This window comes from Triticum aestivum, chromosome 6B, assembly GCF_018294505.1.
Source record: "Triticum aestivum cultivar Chinese Spring chromosome 6B, IWGSC CS RefSeq v2.1, whole genome shotgun sequence".
In the NCBI taxonomy this organism is placed as follows: Eukaryota; Viridiplantae; Streptophyta; class Magnoliopsida; order Poales; family Poaceae; genus Triticum; species Triticum aestivum.
The window spans coordinates 623804234-623810977 of record NC_057810.1 but is presented as its reverse complement, the minus strand read 5'-3'; positions in this window follow the sequence as shown (position 1 = coordinate 623810977).

Here is a 6744-nt window from a genome sequence, read left to right as displayed (position 1 = left end):
CGGTTGTCGGAGCTGTGGGGCCCATCCCGCGCCCCAAGCTCCCCCTGCAGCGCCCCGCCTCGCCTTCCCGCTCGCCCCGTCGCCGGGAGCTCCTCCGCCGACTTCGCCCCGCCCCGGCCGCCGCCATGTCACCGGAGCGTGCCCGTTGACCCGCGCCCGACCCCGGAGTCCGCCGTCCCCGTCGCCGGCCATCCTCCGGCCAGATCCGGGCCGGCGCTGCCCGAATCCGGTCGCCCCGCGCCTCCCCGGCCTCTTCCTCCTACTCCGGCCGCCTTCTCCGGCGAGATACGCCTCCGCCTCGTGATGCGTGCCCGGTCAACCCTAGATCCGGATGGTAATTTCTTCCAAGTCCCCGAAAATCCTGATATTCTGGTGCCATGTTTGATCTACCGTAACTCCCTGTGTGCTGCTCCGTTTCATGCGTGTAATATGTCAAATTGTTTGTCTCGACGAGTACATCATTTCGTTCCATTGCACCATATTCATTTGAGGTCATATAGATTTCTGAATCATCGTTGCAAGAGTGCTTCATGATGTTGTCTGCTGTCTGTTAACATAACTTGCTCATTTGTCATTTTTGCCATGATTGATGTGTGCATCCTATGAGGTTGATGTCTACATGTGTTTTGAACTATGCCATGTCTTCTTTACAGAGGTGCTTACCATGTATTTTTGTGATCAATGTGGTGACTAGCACAAGCATGCAAACTAGGCATCGTGATGTTGCTGATTTTAGTCCCTGATCTGCTGTTATTTTGATGCCATGTAAACTTGATGCTACAGAGTTATCCATGCATAATTTGAGATACTTCAGTAAGGGTGTTTTCAACATATGGTTATTATCTATCCATTCATGCCCCTGGTTGCAATTATGGAGTAGTCTAGCATGTCATTTTCGTGCTCTACTTTTGCTTCAAAATGTTTTCTGGCGGATTGTTTACATGTTATTCAATTTTGCCAAGGTTGTTGTAGTTGATCCGAGTATGCTATGATGTTGTTCTTGCCATGCTTAACTTCACAAACATGTCTTCTTACTGTTGGTTGCCTTGCCATGCCATGTATTGATCTGTGGTGAGTGGTACAAGCTCATCAACATGCCATCATAATTTTGTTCCTGCCATGTATGAATCTGTAATATAACTTGCTATGTTTACATGGGTGCCATCATATTTTTTGATCCTTTTTGACTCATGGTCAGTAAAGGACATTTGTTCTATGGGTTTAGTAGATTCATGCCATGCCTTTGTTTGCCATGATAAGTTCCTGTAACATGTTGTTTGATAGCTATAAACATTGCAACCTGATGTTATTTTCTGCAAAGTCTCGAACTGATATTATTTGCAATCTTGCCATGTCTTGTTAGCTCAGTGTTCATGTTTTGTTATGCTTTACCTGTACATCATGCCCATGTCTTTTGTTTTCATGTTGAGATGATGTAGCTTATTGTTTTGATGCTTGCAATATGCCTAGTTGCTGTTTTGGACAGATTGTTGCTATAACTTGTATAGTGTGTGTGTATTTGAACCGTTGCTCCGTTTTGAGTGTGCTCTATATGAAACTTGCTTAGAATTGCATGTAGCTTCATATTATCATGTTGCATCCTTCTTTTGAGGTGTTTGCTTGATGTTTGTATGCATTTTGCATCAATGCCATGTTTAACTTGTTTTGCTCATATCTTCTAGACCGTAGCTCCGATTTAAATGAACTTGATATGTAACTTCACTAGAATCTCGTGTAGATCATCTTGGTGTATCTTAACTTGATGTTTAACAACTTGAAAATAAGGTTTATTCAGATCTGGACCAATTTCGAAATTTGCTTATGAGGACTTACCGGAATTGTTATATGTTGTTTCCGGCCTCATTTAAGGTTGCCTTGGTGTGTTGCTCTTGTTTGCATCATCTCTTGCCATGAGTAGCTTCATGTAGTCTTGTCTTGCATCATGCTTGTTGTGCATCATGCCTTTTTCATGTGTGGTGTGTTTACCATGTTGTGTACTTCTTCTTTTAGTTCCCATTTCGTTGCGATCGTGAGGATTCGTTCATCTATGCTTGGTTCGGCTTCATCCGTTCATCTTCTTCATGGACTCGTTCTTCTTCCTTGCGGGATTTCAGGCAAGATGACCGCTATCCTGGATCTCACTACTATCATTGCTATGCTAGTTGCTTCGTCCTATCGCTATGCTGCGTTACCTATCATTTGCTCTTCAAGCCTCCCAAATTGCCATGAACCTCTAACCTTTGACACCCTTCCTAGCAAACCGTTGCTTGGCTATGTTACGGCTTTGCTCAGCCCTCTTATAGCGTTGCTAGTTGCAAGTGAAGTTGAAGATTGCTCCATGGTGGACAGGATTTTGTTGGGATATCACAATATCTCTTATACTATTATTAATGCATCTATATAGTTGGTAAAGGGTGGAAGACTCGACCTTTTGCCTAGTGTTTTGTTCCACTCTTGCCGCCCTAGTTTCCGTCATACCGGTGTTATGTTCCCGGATTTTGCGTTCCTTATGCGGTCGGGTGATTTATGGGACCCCCTTGACAGTTCGCTTTGAATAAGACTCCTCCAGCAAGGCCCAACCTTGTTTTTACCATTTGCCTCACCACCACCTACATTTCCCTTGGGAGTAATTAACCCGGGGGTCATCTTTATTACAGCCCCCCCGGGCCAATGCTTGTCTAAGTGTTGGTCCAAACTAGAGCACCGTGCGGGGCCATCCCTTGGCAACTTGGGTTACGTCGGTTCCTGTACGCTTCGCTTATCCGGTGTTGCCCTGAGAACGAGATATGTGCAGCTCCTATCGGGATTGTCGGCGCATCGGGCGGCTTTGCTGGTCTTGTTTTACCATCATCGAAATGTCTTGTAAACCAGGATTCCGAGTCTGATCGGGTCTTCCTGGGAGAAGGTATATCCTTTGTTGATCGCGAGAGCTTATCGTGGGCTAAGTTGGGACACCCCTGCAGGGTATAATCTTTCGAAAACCGTGCTTGCGGTTATAGGCAGATGGGAATTTGTTAATGTCCGGTTGTAGATAACTTGACACCAGATTCGAACTAAAACGCATCAACCGTGTGTGTAGCCGTGATGGTCTCTTCTCGGCGGAGTCCGGGAATTGAACACGGTTTCTGTGTTATGTTTGACGTCTGTAGGAGTTCAGGATCACCTCTTGAGCATTGCTAGCTTCACGACCGTTCCACTTGCTCTCTTCTCGCTCTTATTTGCGTATGTTAGCCACCATATATGCTTAGCCGCTGCTGCAACCTCACCACTTTACCCCTTCCTTTCCCATTAAGATTTGCTAGTCTTCATACCCATGGTAATGGGATTGCTGAGTCCTCGTAGCTCACAGATTACTACAACAACAGTTGTAGGTACAGGTTTTGCGATGGTCATGACGCGAGAGCAATGCTTGCTTGCGTTGAGTTCTTCTTCTGCTTCTTCGATCAGCAGATAGGTTCCAGGTCGGCAGCCTGGGCTAGCAGGGTGGATGTCGTTTGAGCTTCTGTTTGTGTTTCATCCGTAGTCGGATGTTGATCTTATGTATGATGATGTTGTATTCGTGTGGCATTGTATGCCTTTTGTATGTATCCCCATCTATTATGTAATGTTGATGTAATGATATCCACCTTGCAAAAGTGTTTCAATATGCGGGTCTATCCTTGGTGGGACCTTCGAGTTCCTTTTGGATAGGGTCGAATATTGGGCGTGACAAGTTGGTATCCGAGCCTCGACCGACCCTAGGAGCCCCCTTGATTGATCGTGTAGTTTGGCCGTTGTTGAGTCTGGAAGAAAACTGTTTTCGGAGTCTAGTTATATCGGAGAGTAGGAATTCTTTTACTCCTCTGCCCTTCGTCGCTCTGGTAAGGAATCTTGACATAGGTGTTCTGAACTACTTCTCTTCCCCTTCAAATTTTTCTTTAGGTTCACGCAGTTGGTTTTCCGATCGTTGGTTCTCATCTCTTTTTATCCGGTGCATTTCTCGTCAAGTTGACTCGAGCCTCTTCATCTTTGAGTTCAATCCTCAGTTGTTTTCTTTTCCCACCCGCCCACCCCTTCTTCTTCTCGGAACCGGAGTCCATAATTGAGTATCCCTCCTACTCGTGCGAAGTTTTTGCTCCCTCTCCTCAATGATTTCAACCGGTGTTTTCTCTTCAAGATATTCGTCGGTTTTCCCCTTCCAAGTTGTCTTTGTTTTCCCGCCCTCCCACCCTCTTCTCCCCGGAGTTTGAGTCTGTTTCGAGCATCAATTTCAATCGTGTGGAGCCTCTTTAGTCTTTCGTCAATTATTTCAACCGGTGAATTCTCGTCTTGTTCGTCATTCTTCATCTCTTTATTTTTTCCGGTGGATTCAATTCCGATTTTCGGTAGTGATTATATTCTTTCCCTCGGCTCAAGTGTTTTCATTGCTCGTTCACCTCTCGCTAGTTTATCATTCCGGAGCTCAAGACATCTCAGGAGATTCGTCTGTGTTCCAATTAATTCGAGGTTGTCACCTCATTCAAATATTTCAATTGTTCTGGTGCATCATCTATCTGTTCAATAATCCTTTTCAACGGTGTTTTCTCTTCAGTGGGCCCTAACCCACAGGTCTTTTCCCAGGATCTTACCTGACTCTTCTAATTTCCCGGAGTTATTCCCAAATTCTTTTTGGGGGCTGACGTAAGACTGAATTTCATCAGTCAGATGCCTTTTCAAGATTGCTTCCAAATTCTTTTCATTGTTGGCTCAATCCCTTCGTTTTTCATTCTCTCGGAGTATCTCAGTATTTTGGTGGTGTTTCCCGTCGTCATTTGAAGACCGAAGAAGAGTTTTCCTCTAAATCTTGCCTGTTCTCTCGAAGATTCGTGGTTCCAACTTCTTGTTATCCTCTCTAATTATTCCATTTGTCAGATATTCTTCTCTTACCCATCCGGAGTATTTCAGGAGTTGTTTTCTATTTCATTTCACCGGAGGTCATCATCCCAGAAGAATTCTTCGTCCTCACTTTTCAGCTACCGTTATCCAATTATCCCGGTGCTTCGTTCAAGTGTTCTTTAATCAGCTCATGATCTCTTTGTTATTTTGCATCTAAATCCCCTCAAGAATATTTGTTCTGCTAATTCTTCCCAGTGATTCATTCTCTTTCGTCATTCAATTTTTGAATTCTTACAGTGGTTCGTTCAAGATTCCTTTTCTTTGATTATCATATTAATCCATTCGTTCATTCATTCCTACCGATGGTTCATGAAGACATTCTCAGTCTTGTGCTATACCCCCCTCTCAATCCTTTTCAAGAAGAATAAGTAGTATGCAAAATCCATTGCTTATCATCAATTTAATTTGATGAAGGTTAAGCATACAATAAATCTTATTCTTATTTCATCCAAGTGATTAATCTCTCCCTTTGGAGTTTTTTTGTGAGGAATAAATTCTAGTTTCAAGTGTTTCCCATCTTTTCTTTTCCGGAGTTCAATTTCCTCAGCCATTTCGTCGGAACCTCCATCTAAATCAACCCAAGCTTTAATCTTATTCTTTTCATCCTTCATTCTATCTCATCATCCTTTTGTTACCGGAGTTCTTCATGGTGGTTCTTCATGATTTAATATTTTCTTCAAGAGTTCACCAAGAACTTGTTGATGGAGTTCAAATATCTTTTCTTCTAAGGTTGCTTTCTAATTCATTCATGGAACAAGTTGTCATTTTCTTCTCCGTTCTTTTCATTCAACTCTTTTAATTCTTTCCGGAGGTTTTGCGTCATGTCTTCATCAGGTTTCATTCCATCTTCTTAAGTTCGTGTTCTATTCCTCCATGTTTTAACCGGAGTGCTACCTAAATCCTTTCAGTATTATTCGTTTCTTATCTCGTTCTAACTGGAGTGGTTTCATAGTCTATCTGATTCAGTGAGCATTTGATTCTCGTCATTCTCATTGTTCCTATCTTCTTCTCGAGTGCTCTCGATTCTTTGCTTCTTCTCTTGAGTTCTCGTTTCACCTCATCCATTTTCCCTTCCGTCTCGGTCCTAAGATCTCGGGACGAGATCTCTTGTTAGTGGAGGAGTGTTGTAACGCCTCGGATTCGATGCGCCAGGTGTCTGCCAGTTATTCACCAGCGTTGCCATGTCATTTGATTGCGTGTTGCATTTTATCATGTCATCATGTGCATTGCATTGCATCGCATACGTGTTCGTCTCATGCATCCGAGCCTTTTCCCCGTTGTCCGTTTTGCAATGCGGCACTCCTATGCCCTCCGGTGTCCCTTCTTCTCTCTTTTCATGAGTGGGTGTTAAACTTTCTCGGAATGGACCGAGTCTTGCCAATCGGCCTTGGTATAGCACCGGTAGACCGCCTGTCAAGTTTCGTGCCATTCGGAGGTCGTTTGATACTCCAACGGTTAACCGCGTAGCCTGAAACCCCCCTTTCTATTTGCAGCCCAACACCCCTCCAAAGTGGCCCAAAACCCAGCAAACTCCACTCCATACTCTCGGTCGTTCGATCACGATCGCGTGGCCGAAAACCGCTCCTCATTTGGACTCTCCTAGCTCCCTCTACCTATAAAACTAGACCTCCCCCGAAATTTTCGGGTCATTCTACCCTAACCCTAGCAAACTCCTCCCTCTTGCCCGGCAGACATGTCCGCCCGCCGCCGGACGAAAACCCGTCGTCGTGCATGCACCAATCAGACACCGCCACCTGTCCCAGCCGCCGCGCCCCGCCGCCAGGCCCATCGGGGCCCGAGGCCGACCCGCCCCGGGCCCGATCTCGGCCG